The sequence below is a fragment of the Artemia sp. Qi Xiang Cuo genome, chromosome 6 (genome assembly GCF_049724085.1).
Source record: "Artemia sp. Qi Xiang Cuo chromosome 6, ASM4972408v1, whole genome shotgun sequence".
In the NCBI taxonomy this organism is placed as follows: Eukaryota; Metazoa; Arthropoda; class Branchiopoda; order Anostraca; family Artemiidae; genus Artemia; species Artemia sp. Qi Xiang Cuo.
Window position 1 is genome coordinate 32,525,866 of NC_142799.1, and position 10,552 is coordinate 32,536,417.

Sequence of the window (10,552 nt, forward strand, 5' to 3'; positions counted from 1 at the left end):
ATTCTAACTACTTGACCAACCAGTCGGCTGAGTGGTTAAGGTAATTGACGTCTTTTGTTTAACTTTAAAACCATGTAAGTCAAAATAGACATTTCGTTGCTACAGCCGTTCGGACCTTGTCGCACCCAAAGATCCTTGATGGCTACCGAAGATCAAAGACTCGCATCTTTTTCGCATAACTTATGAAAATGCCGAAGTGAAAATGAATCTCTATGGTTGGTTCTTTCCTTTTCGACTAAGATAAGTAGCGGTATCGATAATCGATATGAAATTTCGCTTTGTTGATATTCTCATGACGATTTTTTCATGCCATCTCTTCAAATTTAACTAGCACTAAACTTAATTTATAGGTAGTGTTAATGTCAAAGTTGGAAATACCTGCAGAACTCATGCAGGTAACAGACCGCTGGGTAGCAGAACTAAGAAAGACAAATCTCACAGTTTTTTGGCTCTTTTTTAACAGGTTTTGAAAATTCATAGCGGCCACCCTGTATTTTGGCTAATTTTCTACAGGGACACTAAAAGTGTCCTTTTTTGAATGATTCGGACACTTTACCCTTCGTTCCCACATGCTGCGGATTGCGGAAAAAGAAAATGCGATATCCGCATTCTCTTTGCGGAAAAATCGCAGATAATTTTCCGGAAAAACGCATTTTGAATGCGGAAAAATCCCATGCGGAATAAGTCCAAGCTAGAACCAGTCATTATTTTATATTCTTCTTAGAATGATTCTATCTCCAACTCCAGCTGCTGCTGTCTTTGTTTTGCTTCGCAGAAGGAGAAAAAGGGTAACATATTTCACTATTATGATTAATTTTCTCCCAAGAATTGTCTAGTTTTTTCAACTGAAAGTGATGAGCAACATTAAATCTTAAAACGGGATTCTTCTTAGAATAATTCTATATCCAACTGCTGCTGCCGTTGTTTTGCTTCGTAGAAGGAGAAGAAGGGCAAAATATTTCACTATTATGGTTAACTTTCTCCCAAGAACTGTCGATGCCTTTAAAACAACAGTCTATGTTGCGTATAGACCTTTTGAAATCCAGGTCCCTGGGTCCTTCCCCTCCCGGTTTAGAATTTTTTTTGTGAATGTCATAGATCGTAGTGCTCAGACGAATCCAAAAACGGAAAGACTAAGTTTTCCTTATATGGATGACAATGCATCCCCAAGTAGTAATTCTTTTTAATTTATAGTAATTATTTTGTAATGTATAGCAACAAATATTGCAGTTATGGTTTATTATGCAAAATTACCAAATGGTTTTCAAACATTATTGTATATAGAATTACATTTAAAAAAAACAAGTTTTCCAACTGAAAGTAAGGAGCAACATAAAATTTGAAAACGAACAGAAATTACTATGCATATGAGGTGGGTCGCACATTAAAAAGAAAAACATAGAAAGACTAAATTTTCTGTGTATGGATCACAGTGCACCCACAATTAGCAATTCTCTTTGTTTTTTGGATTTCTTCTTTGATATATGACAACAAATATTACAGTGAAATGGTAAAAGTATATACACAAAATCATTAAACAAAAAAAAACAAAAAAGAGCCATTATTTTTCACCATTATTGTATTTAAAATTAAACATAAAAAGGATTTTTTTTTTCAACTGAAAGTAAGAAGCAACATCAAATCTTAAAACGAAAAGGATAATTGAGGAGGGCAACCCCCTTCTATTCAGGAGCGGGTTCCAGCCCTCTCGCATGATTCGATTTTTATGCTAAAGTTTGACCTTTTGTTCCAATCACTTAAAAATGACTCCTGAAATACTTCGCTGCTTCCTTACAATTCGTTACCATGAATTGTTTGATAAAATAAATAATCATCAAAAAGCTAGGACAGAATAGTTCCCTTCACAGTAGATACAGTAACTGCAATTTTAGACGAGAAAAAAACAAAATAAAATTTTTTTTATATCAGGCGATTATTTCTGATTAAAATGATGTAATGGGCAGCACCTGCGCCCCAATGACCATTAAACGTTTGTACTATTTATTTTTAAAGATTTAATTCAACCCCCCTCCCTTTTTTTAGCTAAGAGAGTCAAAGCCAGAACGTCAATGGTGGGTGAGACCTGTCATTCAGAAAAGAGAGAAATCTGGGGCATATATTATTCTTATTGAGAATCTAAGACAACAGGATTCTCAGTGGTATTTTGATTATATGCGAATGATGCCAAATCAGTTTCAATATATATTCCAGCTTTTTAAAGATAAAATATAAAAAAAGGGCACAAGATGGAGAAGAAGTATTGGTGGAGAGGAAAGATTGGCTCTTACACTTAGGTATTTAACAACTGGAGATAGCAAACGTTCGTTATCTTTTCAGTATTTTATTGGTAGGTCGACTGTAACTAAAATAATAGCTGAAACTGTTAAAGCTATATGGGAAACCTTGCAACCCATTGTGATGAAGGTTCCCATTATTGAAGACTTTGAAAAAATTTCAAGAGCTTTTGAAGAAAGGTAGAACTTTCCGCACTGCATGGGCTCCATAGATGGAAAATATATAAGAATTAAATTTCCAACAAACTCAGGCTCAATGTTCTACAACTATGAAACTTTTTGAGTATTGTTCTTTTAGCTGTTGCTGATGCAACATACACGTTCATAGTTCTGGATATCGGTGCAGAAGGAAGTGCTAGTGATTCTGGGATTTTTTCAATCTGTTCGTTTTGGAAAAGCATTTTAGAAAGTACAATAGAACTACCCCCACAAAAAGTCATTGGAACAAATAGTTTATCACCTGTATTTGTTGGGGATCAGGCTTTTTCATTAAGGAATAATTTAATGAGACCTTCCGAAGAAATGAACACGATTTATCACGCTGTAAGAGAATTTTGTATTACAGATTATTAAGGGCTAGAATGAGCATTGGGCATGCTTTTGTAGTGTTAGCTGCTCGCTGGAGGATATTTTGCCGACCAATAGATAGTAAATTAGAGACGGTTAAGAATATAACCATGGCATGTGTATGCCTTCATAACTATCTAGTAGCCGAGAGCTCCGATTACTGTAATTCAAGCCTTACTGACACAATTCGAGGAAACGGCGAAATTATACCTCGTCAGTGGAAAGTATCAGAGCCTTCATTCTAGAGCACCCATTTGAACCAGCAAGGGTCCAGTAATCACACGCTCTGGGCCAATGAGACTTGAATAAAATTTCAAGAATATTTCAATTCTCATGATGGACAGCTGTCTTGGCAAAGTGAACATCTATTTGGAAGTTCCAGATAAGCAAACCTTAAGAGAAATAACAGTACTTATAACCATATTTTCATAATTTTGTTAAAAATTAAACAGACATTTACTGTCCTTGGTCTTCTCTGAGAATAGTTTCCCAGTGAATGTTCTACTGACTCTTCCTTTCGTCAAACAAGAAAAGAAAATTTAAAACTTGTCTCTTTATTAAATCATAGTAAATTTTTTTTTTTTTTAAATCAGGTCTGCACCTCATCCGTGGTTGCCAAGTCAAATAGCACCTGCTGAATTTTTAATTTTGCCAGGGAGTTTTTTTTCCGGTCGAGTTGCTTCAACTCATTACAGACATACAGTCCAAACGCATAATCTGGATTTTGGGCGTCCTTTGTTTATTCCAACAGTATTTTTTCTAATGGATCTTCTAAAACCTCCATTTTTTTCTTCTTATAACTTGGTCTCTTTGGTTCCATATTTGATGATGCTGAAGAACTTGAACCATTGTGACAAAAGATTGCTTGAATTAATTATAGTGAGGTAATTTGTACAGGTCAATGAAAAAAAAACAATCATGATTATCAACATTAAACAATCTCAAGACTAGAACATAATTTGAAGTTATCTGAAAGGTTGGGGTAGATTAAATGTTTTCAATTGCTGAACTTAAACAAATTAAAATTATTAAGACTTTAAGGAGAAAATATCACTATATATATATATTAAACTGTCTTGTATTTAAATGTGGTTATTCTGTTAATTATAATTCATTAAACATAATTCTGTTGTGTGTAATTTCTGCCGTAATTAGATGGCGGCGAGAGAAGAAATGTGAATCAGAAAAAAATTTGGAACATTCATAAGAGGGGGAGGGTTATTTAAGCAAGTAGCTTCTATTTTACTCTTTAGCGTCTATTCACACGAGGCTTTTGCACGCTTGCAGTTGCAATTACATCTATGTCTTGTAACAAAATCTGTAGCTGTGTTTTCAAAATCACCAATTACCTTTAACCTGTGACCTTTTGCCATTAGTATCCTGGTTTCTGCTTTATTTTTTTTTCTGTTTTTGGTTGTTCTGTTGTTGGCAGCAGAACATTAATTCTAATTCTGTTTACTCTGTGGTTATTCTGTTAATTATAATTCATTTAACATGATTCTGTCGTGTGTAATTTCTGTTGTTGGTTTGTTATAATTGAATATCAGCAAGAGAAGAAATTTGAATCAGACAAAATTAGAACATTCATAAGAGGGGGAGGGTTATTTAAGCAAGTAGCTTTTATTTAACTCTTTAGCGTCTATTCACACAAGGCTTTTGCACGCTTGCAGTCGTAATTACATCTATGTCTTGTAACAAAATCTGTAGCCGTGTTTTCAAAATCATTTACTGATTACCTTTAACCTGTGACCTTGTGCCATTAGTATCCTGGTTTCTGCTTTATTTTTTTCTGTTGATGGTTGTTCTGTTTTTGGCAACGGAACATTAATTCTAATTATGTTTACTCTGTGGCTATTCTGTTAATTATAATTCATTTAAAATAATTATGTTGTGTGTAATTTCTATTGGTGGTTTCTGTTATAATTGAATAGCAGCAAGAGAAGAAATGTGAATCAGAAAAAATTAGAACATTCATAAGAGGGGGAGGGTTATTTAAGCAAGTAGCTTTTATTTTACTCTTTAACGTCTATTTACACGGGGCTTTTCCATGCTTGCAGTCACAATTACAGCTATGTCTTGTAGAAAACTCTGTAGCTATGTTTTAAAAATCAGTTGCCAATTACCTTTAACCTGTGACCTTTTGCCATTGGTATCCTGGTTTCTTTTTTTTTTTTTTTGAGTTGCGTGTGGTTAGTCACCAGTAACCAGCATACTAAAAAGAGGCTTTAAATTTTCATGGCAGCTACAATGATTGACTGATGGCTAGTGACTGGCAAAAAGATTGTCAGTTGCATATAAAACAAAACTTTGTTTATTACCTGTGGACAGCATTTCTAAGAATGGTAACTGGCAAAAAGCAAAGCAAAAAAAACTAAAAAATTAATGAGTCATAGGTCTGGTGACAACACTACCAGTTTAAAATGCAACTAATAAGTCACAAAAACTATTATTGTGTTTGGCAGCTAAACTAAAGTTAACTGTTGGCTCTATCCATAATAAATTATGTTGTTTGGCAACCTTGACTTTGCAGTATTAGTGCATGAGTTGGTTAAAATTAGATAAAAAAAAAAAAACAGTTGTATTGAAATTTAGGTAGGTTTTCAATTATATCAGGATAGAGGATAAAGTTACTGTAGTTGTTTGAGAATTTTCTGTTACCTGTTGTCTTTGAGAAACACTCAGAATTTAACTGTCATTTGGGCTGCATAACTCAACCTAAAGATAAGAAACTATGCTAACCTAATTTCCACTGTATCGTCAACAACAGAAGAGATACCACCCACGTCCTCCCCAGGATAGATGACATCAAATGTCCTTTCTGGACTCTCTGTGCCCAAGGAGATTATGACATTCTCAAAACTTTCAACATTTGAATGGTGATCTGATGAAGTGGAGCTAAAAAAGACAGCTGATCAAGCCACTTCCATGGTTTTTTTTTCTTGAAGTCATCCCCACTCTTCCCATCCATTTGCCGTTTTTCCTTATAGAATTGATCCTTTAAGTCTTGCCATTTTATTTGACAATCTTTGACTGCAAAAGAAAATACAATAAGGAATATTATAAGTCAAAGACATACCTTTATAAATATAATGCTACTTTACTTAAGACTGAGTTTGACCTTGAACTTTAACTAACTATAGTTGAATAAGTTTAAACTTCAAATATTTTACCTTCAGCAGTAACTGCTATTCTGAGACTTTTAACTGTGAACTGTAATAAAACTTCAGTTCAGGTTTTGTAACTCCTACAGGAAGGTTGAATTAGTGCTTACTTGGATTAGGAGAATGCTAGAGACTTTTCAAAAAAATTTTCATTGTGGTAAATATTGGAAGTAAGTTTCAAACACAATTAAGGGATAATTATGCACTACAAAATTAGTATGGCTCTCTATTAGAATGAACCACTCTATAGTGGGGGTAAATGAGTAATGTCAACTATTTAATCACTAAAAGATAAGCTTTTATAAAAGCAGAAAGTTTAGGTGTTGAGACATGTTGGAGTCTCAAAATGAACCATAGCTGGAAGAATGACTTAACTGAAGTGAATGAATTTATGTATTAAAAAACTCATAAGCTACACACCATAGACAGAAAAAAATAAACAAAAGAGAACACAGACTCAATGAATTCAACCTTCAAAGGAAAAAAAAATATTTAATATTTAGCCACTGAATATGAATTTTAACTGTGAAATCGAATAATGCTTCAGTTCAGGTTTTGTTGCTTCTAGAGCAGGATTGAATTAGTGCATACTTGCATTAGGAGAATGCTGCAACTTTTCAAAAATTAATTCATTGTGGCAAATATTGAAAGTAAGTTCTTAACACCATTAAGTGATATATTATGCACTAGTATATGCTTGTTTAGCATACTGAAAAGGATAAGGATGTAGATTAGCTACCACCAAAAAGAAAACTTATTTACTGTGTATTATTCAATCAATTGGGCTGTAAGATGCATAGATACTGTCCAGTAGGAGCAGGATATACTGTAGGCTTTATTCTGGTTCTATTGGCAGGGATTCTGCACACTACATAACAGGGATCGCTAGCCTAATCTGCACATTTAACAAAGAAGAAGCAAATAAACCAGAAAGTGCAACTATTGGGTAAAATTATACTTTAAGTACTTTTGGCTATCTTGGAAAGGGGTTAAGTTTGGAAAATGAAACTTTCAGGGATGGGTCTACAGGCTAAAGTGTGTCCTGGGACAGTAATTTGAAGTATATATCTCTATCCCTTCTCTCTCTAGAGGGTCCTGAAATTTGCCTATATGAAAGGTCTAGCCTACCTATTGAAAATTTGAGAAAACAATATTTTACCTTAATTTTCAATTATCTATTTTGTTTTTCTCTGGCTTCAATTATCCGCTTTGAAATTGGATTCTGAAAATGCAATTCCTGCTATTTGAGTAGAATTTTAAGCCATATCAATGTTTTTTGTTTTTTTTTTCAAAATTTAGGAAATGTATTTGCATATCTTTAAAAACTTATAAATTTGGATTGGGCAAAGTTGTGAAGCTGAAAGCAATTTTGTTGTACTTCATCTATGGAAGATCTAATTTGCAAGGTTTCACTTTTATAACACAAAAATGTTTAAAGGTCATCAAAGGTCAAGACCCTCTAGAGGGAGAAGGAGTGGAGGTAGGTACTTCAAGATACTTTCCCAGGACATACTTTGGTAAATTTTACCAAATCATATTATTGACTTATGAATAAAGTGAATATACAACTTGATGTCTTTTTTTATGCTTTTTCCAAATATAATAATCATTTTTGTTGAAAATAAATTTTACCTCCACCTTTATATAGACCAATTCAGGTATATATTTGCACATTAGGGGGTTAGGTTCATATTTTATTTCTTATGGAAAAGAGACGTCATTATAATCTTTACCCCACCTCCCCGCCTGTGCATATATATCACCTGAATAAAAAAACATAAAAAAAAGGGATAAAGTGGCATATTCACTTTATTCATAAATAAATAATATGATTTGGTAAAAATTTACAAACACTTTAGCCTGTAGACTCATCTCTGAAAGATTCATTTTCCTAATCTAACCCATTCCCAAGATAGCCAAAAGTAGCTAAAGTATAATTTTACCCAAATATTGAATAAATAACTAAAGAAAAAGAACTGAAAACATCTAAGCTGTGTGCCAAAAGATGGCATTGGCTAAGCATTTTTCTAAAAAGTATAAAAATGATGTCATTTCACAAGTTGATTGGTAGTCCATCATCCATCCATCCTAGGACAGAATTAAGGTAGATAGGCGTGGAATAAGGGTAATTCAAATGGTCTTAGAGTTCTAGCCATGAGTTACTTCGCAGATACTGTCCAGTAGGACCAGGATATATTGTAGGCTTTTTCATGCCTCTATTGGCAGGAACTGCACCCTCCACTGAAGGGGTAGCTAGCCTTATCTCCACCTTTAGAAAAGAATGAAGCAAATATATCAAAAAGTAAAAATATCAAATAAATAGTTAAAGCAATGAAAATGTCCAAGCTGTGTTTACTGTTTAGCCTACCTGATAGTCCAGTCTCCCTGGAAACTTGGTCCCACGCCTTGACCAGCTGAATCTTGTTATGGTGGTCTTTTATTGAAGAGCAATTCTTGAAATCGAATTGATATTATCAATTTTTCAACAGTTTCCATTTCTATAAATATCAATTATTCTTGAAGTTGCTAATCCGCATGCGTTTTCCCGCAAGTATTGAAAAATTGCAACGCATGCGGATTTGCGTTTTTCCGCAAAACCGCAACAAAAAAATCTTTGCGGAATCCGCAAATCAGCAAAGATTTTCCGCAATCCGCAGCATGTGGGAACGAAGGGTTAAAGCGCGTCTCCATTTGGCAGATTCTGCAAATCTGCACTGCCAATCTGCAAATTTTATTTCAATGGAGACTTCTTTTCCGTCTCCGTATTGGCAGTTGGCAGATTCTGCAACCTTCAACGTTGCTTTTTCTGCAAGATGGCAGAATCAGGGATAATGGAGATCAGACTTGGCGGATACAAAATAACTGCCGGACAAATAAAAGACTCTTGTAAATATTTTCAGAAAAGAATTTTTAAAAGAAATTGTTGATGATTTATGAAAATGGGTAAAACAGCTAAAGATACAGAAGCTATAAAGGGTTCTAGAAAATGGACATCAGAAGAGGTGATTGTATTAATAGAAATATGGAAGGATTTTTATGACCAACTTTGTTCAATGGCAAATAAAATTCTTATATGGGAGGAAATTGCAAATCTGATGGTTGATAAAGGATATGAGAAGACATCCCCCTACATATATAAAAATAAGAATTAGATACTTAACAGATCAGTACAATAGAGTGCGACCAAGATCTTCTGATACAGGGAAAGGTGGAGATGAAAAGCCGGCATGGATATTTTACAGTCAGGTGCATGAAATCTAAGGTAAGATTCTTTCTTAAACTTGTTATGGCTGATGATACCTTTTTAATATTTTAGTGAAACTTGCATTTATAGGCATTGTTGCTTTGAAAAGTGTTTGCTCAGTCTCTTCTAAAACAAGTGCTGTAATACTGAAAAAAAGTGTCAATATATACCAAATCATATTATTGAGTTAGGACTAAAGTGAATACACCATTCAATGCCTTTTTTTATGCTGATTACTAATATAATAAGCATTTCTAACATAAATTAATTTCAGCCCCCCCCCCCTCTCTCGGCTATACCAAACCTAACCTACCCTACCCTATCCCTAAATGGGCCTATATAGGGGGGGGGCGGAAATTCATTTCCATTAGAAATGCTTATTATATTCGTAATCAGCATAAAAAAGGCATCGAATGGTGTATTCACTTTAGTCCTAACTCAATAATATGATTTGGTATATATTGACCAAAAAAAGTAGCCTACCATCTCATCCCCTTTCAACACTAGGTAATTATTTAGCTGTGGCCCCCTCATAAGTAGACATGTTAAGAAAACAATTCTTACTTTAAAATATGTATAATGATCCTAGTTCTTATATTATCCCAGGGGAGAACCTTTATCATCAAGTCTTTCCTCTAAAAAACCTCAAAACTAAAAAAGTTTCCAAATATCACCACGTTTTCAATTCAATGCTTAAGTCTTTTTAAATTACCACTTTAAATTGCCGCCTAATAAGTTCTTTTATAGATGGCGCTCATTCTGGTCGTTTTATTTTACTTTTATTTTTAAATAGAAGTTGCGAAGGCCGAATGTCAGTGGTAAAGGGCGAATAGCAGTGACGTAAATACAAAATATTAATAGCAGTGTCGAAAGGAAAATAGCAGTGGCGAAGGGCGAATAGCAGTGGCGAAGGGCGAATAGCAGTGGTGTAAATACAAAATATTAATAGCAGTTAGGTTAGGTTAGAAATTCACAATTTCTATAATCTCAATACACCACTACTTTTTCTTTAAACACGTTTTTTAACACATGTGTTAAACACGTGCTAAACGCTATCTATAAAACAACTTATTTGGCAGCAGTTTACAGCGGCAATTTCAAAAGACTTAAGCATTGAATTAAGAACGTGGTGATATTTGGAAAATTTTTCACTTTTCAGGATTTTTAGAGGAAAGACTTGATGATAAAGGTTCTCCCCTTGGATAATATAAGAACTAGGATCATTATACATATTTTAAAGTAAGAATTGTTTTCTTAACATGTCTACTTATGAGGGGGCCAAAGCT